Consider the following 10092-nt stretch of genomic DNA (forward strand, 5'->3'; position numbering starts at 1 on the left):
TTTATTTTCCGGTTTTTTACTCCACTTTATAAGTATATTTTTTATTGGACTAATCTTCCTTCCATACCCAAATTTCCGCAATAGCTTTTAATATCGCAGACAATTTGCACACCGTCGTGCTGTCTCTATTTGGTTATTTGGCTTAAATGAAACCATTTTTTATCAGTCACCATATGTTCTACTTTAGTTCTAGTCGAAGTTTGTCGCACTGGTCTGAAAATTTTTCAGGTTCTTGTAAACCCAACAAATGTCGTTTAAAGGATGGTTAAATAGGTTCAGGCCAGTGATCATGCTAGATAATCTATGTAGAGATTTCAGCCATCTGAATTTGTTTTAAATGCGATAATAGATAAGAAAAGTAATAAAATAAGCTAGATAAACTAAAGGTCATAGTGTATGTTCAGACTCAACAACAGCAATATGAAGGTTTTTCTTGTTTTAACTGTACTTTTTGGTAAGTATAGGAACAAAATGACTCAACAACAGCAATATGATGTTTTTTTCTTATTTTAACTGTACTTTTTGGAAAGTATAGGAACAAAATGTCTCAACAACATCAATATGAAGGTTTTTCTTGTTTTAACTGTACTTTTTGGTAAGTGTAGGAACAAAATGACTCAACAGCAGCAATATGAAGGTTTTTATTGTTTTTTAACTGTACTTTTGGGTAAGTATAGGATTTTATTGTTTTTTAACTGTACTTTTTGGTAAGTATAGGAACAAAATGACTCAGCAGCAGCAATATTAAGTTTTTTCATGTTTTAACTGTACGTTTTGGTAAGTATAGGAACAAAATGACTCAACAACAGCAATATGAAGGTTTTTATTGTTTTTTAACTGTATTTTTTGGTAAGTATAGGAACAAAATGACTCAACAACAGCAATATGATGTTTTTTTCTTATTTTAACTGTACTTTTTGGAAAGTATAGGAACAAAATGTCTCAACAACATCAATATGAAGGTTTTTCTTGTTTTAACTGTACTTTTTGGTAAGTATAGGAACAGAATGACTCAACAGCAGCAATATGAAGGTTTTTATTGTTTTTTAACTGTACTTTTGGGTAAGTATAGGATTTTATTGTTTTTTAACTGTACTTTTTGGTAAGTATAGGAACAAAATGACTCAGCAGCAGCAATATTAAGTTTTTTCATGTTTTAACTGTACGTTTTGGTAAGTATAGGAACAAAATGACTCAACAACAGCAATATGAAGGTTTTTATTGTTTTTTAACTGTATTTTTTGGTAAGTATAGGAACAAAATGGCTCAACAGCTGCAATATGATGGTTTTTATTGTTTTGACTGTACTTTTTTATTACAATTGGAACAAAATGACTCCAGTCTATTAAGTTTTTTTAGCCAACGTAGTCTAAGAGGCATTCTACAAGAGTTAAACTTGTTTATTTCCCAGTGTGTTTATGGTTTTTATTCACATGACAAAGTTCATAATAGGAGAGAGAGAAATAGGGTTTAACGTCCACTCGACAACCCACAATCACCTCTCTTTCATCTGATGACTGAGATAATGAGTGGATTAGACAATGTCCACTATGGCCGGAGACAGCTGATGACAGGTCTGGCCATTTGGTTGAAAGATTCAATATATTAATTTTTCATGTATAGCAATAACGACCAGATTCTCCTCCCAGTCTTGACATTATAAATTATTTACAATATGGTGTTATCATGTGACACTGATAGGCGATGATGATGAGTCATGACGATGATTAATCTATTTCAGCCCTGGCAGCATGTGAGACATGTGACGATGATGCAGATGACTGTGATTTATTCCAATGTGTTAACGGTACGAGTAAAAGATGTATAAATAACATATGTACATGTGTTTCAAGGTGTGATAACGATCAAGGTAGGAGCTTTTGACGGGTTTTCCCTTTGATGCCATTTTCGGTCTTGCGCAGTGTCTGGCCTTTTAGCGCACAGAAATTTGATTTTATGTTTTTGAGTGAAAATACACTCATACCAATAACTTGTATCGCTTTAAATTGAACTATACTATTTATTTACAATTACGCATGTGTTTAACGAGAGAATACTCTTCGAAACATGGCCATTGTTCTTACTTCCACTCCGTCTTCATTATCCCAGTCGGAGCAGAACAGTAGGACATTAAACTCCATTTCAATTCTTACTTCCATATATAGTTTTGATATTTAACTGGCCATTTTTACAGTCTTCAAAAACCGGTGATAGGATATAAGGATTTTAATCATGTAACGTTGAGGGAAATTTTTTTTTTAAAAGTTACTCATGTCAAATTGGCTATTTCAGAGAAATACCTCTATTTAAAATGTTATATTTTATATCTCTACAAGATTGTATTCTATGTGTTGATGGGACACCAAAATTATAATATTAGTGATTTGGAGAAAAAAAAATAAAGGTTAAAAATACCGATTCTTTATAAAAGACTTCACTTTCGGTAACAATGCAGTTTTTCAATGGTTGAGATATCCAAAATTTCCGATAGCCTTTAACCTTAATAATAATAATAACGACTAAATTCATAACAATCAATCGTACGTGCCCTAGAAAACGTATATACTTATACATTATTTAGTCATTTATTATTTACAGTATCCAAATGTATGAATGAATGAATGGTAGACAAAGAAAAATAAATTCAAACTAAGGGATAAATAAATACGTCATACTTTATAAAACTGCTTTATATCAAAATCGATATGAATAATATAAAAAGAAAAATGAACAAAAGGCCTATACATATTTATAACTTCAGGCTTGCCATATTAATATTTAAGGTTTAATTAAAAATATGAATATTCACAAACCTGAAATTGTAAATATTATGTACGTAGCGGTTATGTTCATTTTATTTTTATATTATTTCTAACAATCTTTTCATAAATAATAATAAAAAATAATAATACCAAAACAGAGTTTCCATAATATATCCCGGTTGGAGCTACCGTGCTATTTGTCACCCTTTATGTGCTGCGTTAATCAAAACGGGAATTCCCTATTTTAAGGTGCGGTGGTTTTTCCCATGTGTAAATGTCAGGTCACATGTTCACTTTATTGTTAATACCTGTTATTTATCAGTTGTTTATCTTTCCGAGAACTATATCGTCAATATTTTTCCGTGAATATATTGGGGTTTTTTTTTTTTTGTGGGGGGGGGGGGGGTTGTATTTATACTCGGACGTCTTGTAGGTGCGAATAACCCAGAAAGTTGGAGTTATTTCCCATAGTCCGGTCTTATTTATAGAGTTAGCAGTTTGTAAAGTGGCGTGCTGAGGTTCAGTGATGTGATGCCCTGGTGGGTTCAACTCCTTGAAATGAAATGAAATGAAATGGGGTTTAACGTCCTACTGTTCTGCTCCTAAACTGGGCTAATGAAAACGGGCATACGCCATACAGTGTGCTATGGGGAAATTTTGCCCGGGCAGCAGCACTATCGCCTACTCTTATATCGAATTCCAACTGCCAAGGGATCTTTTACGTGCATTCCAATGTATATACGGGACCTCGGTTTTTCGTCTCATCCGAAGGACTAGACAGCTGTCCTTGTCAGGCCCTCCGTCCTGCATCACTGATAAGGGGGAACCACGCCGGGAAATCTGGATGAACTTTCTCGGCCAATGCAGGGATCGAACACCCGACCTCTAGGCTAGCGAGCCAGCGTCTTACTTCCAACTCCTTGATAGTATGCCCCCAAGACTCAAATATAGTATTGAGAAATGTGAGAAAGAGAGAGATTTTAAATATGAAATATACTACTCATTATAAATGTAAATCATGCAGCCACACTAATTAAGTCACCATCTGCACGTCATTGTGCGTGGATATTAAGTAATCGAAATCTATTTGTAACAATAAATTTGAGTTTTTATAATGTCTAATATATATGTCAAATGAAAAATTGTGAGAAATAACAAAGTTGACAAAACGAAATTTGTTTTAAAAAAAATATATAAATATATATTATTAAAGCAATATTATTTTATTTTTATTTTTTTTTCAGAAAAGTGTGAGTCGGCGTCTCATTGTCAACACGATGCCGACAAACATGGGTGTCAGTGTAGCAGTAGTTACCACTGTATTGACAGATATTGTCATTGTGGATTCCCAGCTATGTCCACTCAAGCGCCTATTGGTTAAACTCACATACTGTAATAAACTTCATTTTAGAACAATTAATTTATACATGTGTTTAGTGGGTCGGTTAGGGAAGGGAAGAGAAGAGAGAGGAAGGGGGGGGGGCAAAAGGTTTAACGCGTGCGCCTTAGAGTTCTGACATTAGATCTATGGTTTCGATTCCCCGCTTGTATGATGATGACCTGTCCAATCTTGTAGGTTTTCTCCGGGTTATATGGTTTCTTCCCACTACTTAAGACCCTATGCGTAACCGAATTATTGAAATAAATTTCAACCACATGTTAATCTCCAATGACATAGTTTGTATCGAGTGGACGTAAGACCCCATTTCTCTCTCTCTTTCTCTAAATATATTTCTTATTCTGATTCATAAGAGATTGGTCACTAAATTTCCCCATTATATATCTTCTATAATGACATGATGTCATAATACCACAATTATAATATGCCGGGTATGTATGTGAAAGAGGTGTGTATTATTAGAATTCCCAATCCAAACGAATAGTACAAACGTTGACACATGCTGTTACAGTACTTCCTCACATAAGCATCTAAAATTGTAAATATTTAAACAGGCATTATGCAAGAGTTAAATCTGAAGATAGGCATACGCTATGCAGAGTGCTATGACGGAAATTTTTTGTGGACAGCGACAGGACGGAGGGTCTGACAAAGGTATAACGCGTAGTCGGTCGGGTGGGACGAAAAATCAAGTCCCATGTACATATTGGCGTGCACGTAAAATACACCCTGACAGTTGGAATTCAATATAAGAGTAGGCCATATAGTGTCACTATCCGGGCAAAGTTTCCCTCATAGTACACTGTATAGCGTATGCCCGTCTTCATTAGCCCAGTTGGAGCAGAATAGTAGAACGTTAAACCCCATTTCATTTTATTTAATTTTCCTATTTTTCTGCACCAATCGGACTGTTGAAGATAGGCATATGGACAATGGCATTTCTTCATCGAATTCCAAATGTGAAGGGTTCTTTTATGGGCACGCCAAATTGTACACAGGGGCTTGTGTTTTTGCCGATACCACGCTACAAAATCCCGTGGAACTTTCTAGACCAACGCTAGGATCAGTGTACATAGTCATACTGTATATTGAGAGGAAGTTGGACGGCAACACGACAATATACGACATTTTTAATGTCGTGGTGTCGGGTGAAAATGTCTCCTCACGGGGCTAATAACATGGTCATCAGTTACATGGCTGGAACTTAACAGAAACAAAGATCTATACTTCGAAAATATAATTTTCAAAAATCTAATTAAATATCTGCCTGACCACACCCTAAAAATGGGGCTAATAATACGGTCATCAGTTACATGGCTGGAACTTAACATAAATATGGATCAGTGCATGGACAAAGCAATTTTCAAAAATCTAACCATAAATGTTGGTTCTTTCCTCAAGTCAGGGTAACCTTTTTTAACTTAGTCCCACTCCATCCCCTGTATATATAAAGCTTAAATAAAGTAATATCAATAATACCTTTTTTGAACCGCAGCAGGATTCAAAATGCTAACATAAAGTACAGCAAATGTTTGTTAGCTGTGTGAAATCCTCAAATGAGAAATGGGGTTGTAAAAAGGGTAAGCAAACCATGCCACTGCACTTATTAGCCCAGTTCGGAGCAAAACAGTAGGACGTTAAACCCATTTCATTTCATTTCATATTTGAGAAATGTGTGTGGGTACGTGTGTGTGTGTGTGGGGGGGGGGGGGTGTTGGATGCAATAAGCACAATATCATATGTTTTTATTCCATGGCCAAAGTTTATGGGTAACTAATGCATTGTAACCTAAGCTTGGCCAAACGAGGCAAAACAAATGGTTTGACAGTAAATGTATTTGGAGACAGTTCTCAGTAGCATCTGAAATGGGAATGTATTTATACTCGGACGTCTTGTAGGTGCGAATAACCCAGAAAGTTGGAGTTATTTCCCATAGTCCGGTCTTATTTATAGAGTTAGCAGTTTGTAAAGTGGCGTGCTGAGGTTCAGTGATGTGATGCCCTGGTGGGTTCAACTCCTTGAAATGAAATGAAATGAAATGGGGTTTAACGTCCTACTGTTCTGCTCCTAAACTGGGCTAATGAAAACGGGCATACGCCATACAGTGTGCTATGGGGGAAATTTTTCCCGGGCAGCAGCACTATCGCCTACTCTTATATCGAATTCCAACTGCCAAGGGATCTTTTACGTGCATTCCAATGTATACACGGGACCTCGGTTTTTCGTCTCATCCGAAGGACTAAACAGCTGTCCTTGTCAGGCCCTCCCTCCTGCATCACTGATAAGGGGGAACCACGCCGGGAAATCTGGATGAACTTTCTCGGCCAATGCAGGGATCGAACACCCGACCTCTAGGCTAGCGAGCCAGCGTCTTACTTCCAACTCCTTGATAGTATGCCCCCAAGACTCAAATATAGTATTGAGAAATGTGAGAAAGAGAGAGATTTTAAATATGAAATAAACTATACATTATAAATGTAAATCATGCAGCCACACTAATTAAGTCACCATCTGCACGTCATTGTGCGTGGATATTAAGTAATCGAAATCTATTTGTAACAATAAATTTGAGTTTTTATAATGTCTAATATATATGTCAAATGAAAAATTGTGAGAAATAACAAAGTTGACAAAACGAAATTTGTTTTAAAAAAAATATATAAATATATATTATTAAAGCAATATTATTTTATTTTTATTTTTTTTTCAGAAAAGTGTGAGTCGGCGTCTCATTGTCAACACGATGCCGACAAACATGGATGTCAGTGTAGCAGTAGTTACCACTGTATTGACAGATATTGTCATTGTGGATTCCCAGCTATGTCCACTCAAGCGCCTATTGGTTAAACTCACATACTGTAATAAACTTCATTTTAGAACAATTAATTTATACATGTGTTTAGTGGGTCGGTTAGGGAAGGGAAGAGAAGAGAGAGGAAGGGGGGGGGGGGGCAAAAGGTTTAACGCGTGCGCCTTAGAGTTCTGACATTAGATCTATGGTTTCGATTCCCCGCTTGTATGATGATGACCTGTCCAATCTTGCAGGTTTTCTCCGGGTTATATGGTTTCTTCCCACTACTTAAGACCCTATGCGTAGCCGAATTATTGAAATAAATTTCAACCACATGTTAATCTCCAATGACATAGTTTGTATCGAGTGGACGTAAGACCCCATTTCTCTCTCTCTTTCTCTAAATATATTTCTTATTTTGATTCATAAGAAATTGGTCACTAAATTTCCCCATTAATACTATTCAAAAAAAGTAGGGGATATTTGATTTTTAAGTGTAATTAAAGTCACCTAATGAAACTGACGAAGAAACAAATGACAAAATGAAATGAAGTTCACATTCATCGATTTATTCCAAATGATCGTTAGACTAAGTAAGGCACAGACTGACCATTATAAGGGTAAAATGATACCCGGGGTCAAACAGCAAAGTTACCACAGCATCACAACCAAGTCAGTAACGGGTAAATCCTCCTCTGTTTGCCAAACAAGCATTGATCCGACGTGGCATACTCCTAATGAGACGTCTAAGGTCATTTTGGTCCAGATTGTCCCATTCCTGTTGCAACGCAGCAGCAAGTTCTTGGACATTGGCAGGACGTTGTTGACGTTGACGTAACCTCTGTCCAAGCATGTCCCAGACATGCTCGATGGGGGAGAGGTCGGGACTCAGTGCTGGCCAATGTAATGTGGTGATGTTCTGTTGTTGGAGGTAACCTGTAACGATCCTGGCCCTGTGACATCTTGCGTTGTCATCCTGGAAGATGAAACGGCGGCCATGACGTCGTGCGAACGGCACAACATGGACTGCCAAGATGTTGTCCCGGTAGTACTGGCCTGTAACACGCCCTGCAACAATATGTAAAGCCGTTCTTCCAGCAACAGTGATGCCTCCCCACACCATAACAGAACCACTCCCAAATCGATCATGTCTGATGACGTTAACGTCTTGGAAGCGCTCGTTTCGACGACGCCACACCCTCCTACGTCTGTCCAAAAAATCAACAGTGAACCTTGACTCATCTGAAAACATCACATTGCTCCAGCGTCGATTATCCCAGTGTTGACGATCCCTACACCAACGACGTCTTGCCTGAATGTGATGATCTCTCAAATTGCATATTTTAGTATTATGCCCCCAAAATCAAATATCCCCTACTTTTGAATAGTATATATAGATATAATAATAGAGAAGATAGATTTAGAGAGATGGGTTTTACATAGGTTAATAAACAAACCGTAATAATAACAGTAATAACGACTAAATTTATAACACTCAATCCTACCACCTAAAGTGTTTAGAAATATGTCATAGAAAATGTACATATTACATTATAGTTTATTTATTCACCGTTTCTGAATGAAGTATGAATGAATGAATAGACATACCTTATATCGAAACTGGGTCACGATGTGTTTGACGCAATATAGCCCGGATGTAGGTGTCGCGCTATTAAACGCCTTTCATTCATTCATATAAACGGGAATCTCCAATTTTAAGCTGTGATTGTAATAACGACTAAATTTATAACACTCAATCCTACCACCTAAAGTGTTTAGAAATATGTCATAGAAAATGTACATATTACATTATAGTTTATTTATTCACCGTTTCTGAATGAAGTATGAATGAATGAATAGACATACCTTATATCGAAACTGGGTCACGATGTGTTTGACGCAATATAGCCCGGATGTAGGTGTCGCGCTATTAAACGCCTTTCATTCATTCATATAAACGGGAATCTCCAATTTTAAGCTGTGATTGTTTCCCGTTAAAGCTAAATGAAGGCCATCTCAATTTTTCGTCATAGGTCACGAGATGTAAACAACGTTAGCGCTAATCCCAACCCCAACCCTGGACCTAGTCCCAATGCTTACCCTAACTCTAACCCATAATCTCGCCCTAACCTTATTTTACATCTCAACGACCTTGATAAAAATTGAGCTGACCTTAACAAATAGATTTAGCCGTGGGTTTTCCATTGACATGAACAGGACGCGTGTTTACTAATGTTAGTAACCGATTTAATAGTCTGTTTCCGTGAACCAGAATGTAGCAGGGGGTTTTATACATTAGTCCGGTGATTCCTAGGGTTTGTTTGAAAAAGTGACGCGTAGGGGTTTGGTGATTCCCGTCTGGGGCCAACCCCTTGATAGTACGACCTCCAATACAGGGCCCGATACCGAGAAATGTGAGAAAGAAAGACATTTTAAATAGGAGAAATATACTTTTTATTCAGCCACATAAACTCAAGACATCCATTTCAGATTTTTAACGAAGTCTTCAATCTCGATCAACAAAAAGAAGTTTTGGCATTTGGCCTCTTTGGCAACTTCGCAAAATGAACATATCTCTATATTTATTTTCTTTGAATGGCATTTAGTAATTGGAACATAATCAACTGAATCGAGACCCAGGCGTCTATATCCCCAGAGCATATGACCGCATTATTAAATTGTAAACACAGTCCCCCTAAGTAATTCCCCATGCAAAACCATATGTAACTACTGGCATTTTCCAATACTGAATCGATTGTATATTCCATACCCACAACCCTCACATTTTATAATCCTCTGTTATCAATATGTAAAATTTGTATGTTTCAATTATTTTCTACAATTTATTTAGCTAATCACAGTATTTTATGTCTATGTAACCAAATTACAATATCTTACCACTCATATTTATAATTATAAAAGGTTTCATCATAGGGCATTCGGCTTAATTTATCGTTATTTATTTATATTTTACTCAACACTTTGATATATAAATACTTGTAAATACATATATGCAACTTACTACTTAACTATAAAACACAACCATAAAATTCTATATTTCTTAACTGTTATAATTAATGTAAAGATTATGGTTTCGATATAGTTCTATAAACCCTCAGTTTGATCTTCTTGAATGTTTA

At 36.4% G+C, this 10092-nt stretch overlaps 1 long non-coding RNA gene across 2 annotated transcripts; it reads left to right on the forward strand.

The window, feature by feature from the left end:
- Positions 1 to 374: 374 nt before the first annotated feature.
- On the forward strand, positions 375 to 4178 carry LOC126821831 (uncharacterized). Of its 2 annotated transcripts, none has more exons than XR_007680508.2 (3): positions 375 to 454; positions 1742 to 1870; positions 4007 to 4178. It is a non-coding gene; the product is annotated as an uncharacterized LOC126821831 (long non-coding RNA). The 2 variants fall into 2 exon arrangements; XR_008788245.1 differs by lacking the exon at positions 375 to 454 and adding an exon at positions 953 to 990.
- The last annotated feature ends 5914 nt before the right edge of the window (positions 4179 to 10092 follow it).

Source organism: Patella vulgata, chromosome 5 (assembly GCF_932274485.2).
Source record: "Patella vulgata chromosome 5, xgPatVulg1.2, whole genome shotgun sequence".
Taxonomy (NCBI): domain Eukaryota; kingdom Metazoa; phylum Mollusca; class Gastropoda; family Patellidae; genus Patella; species Patella vulgata.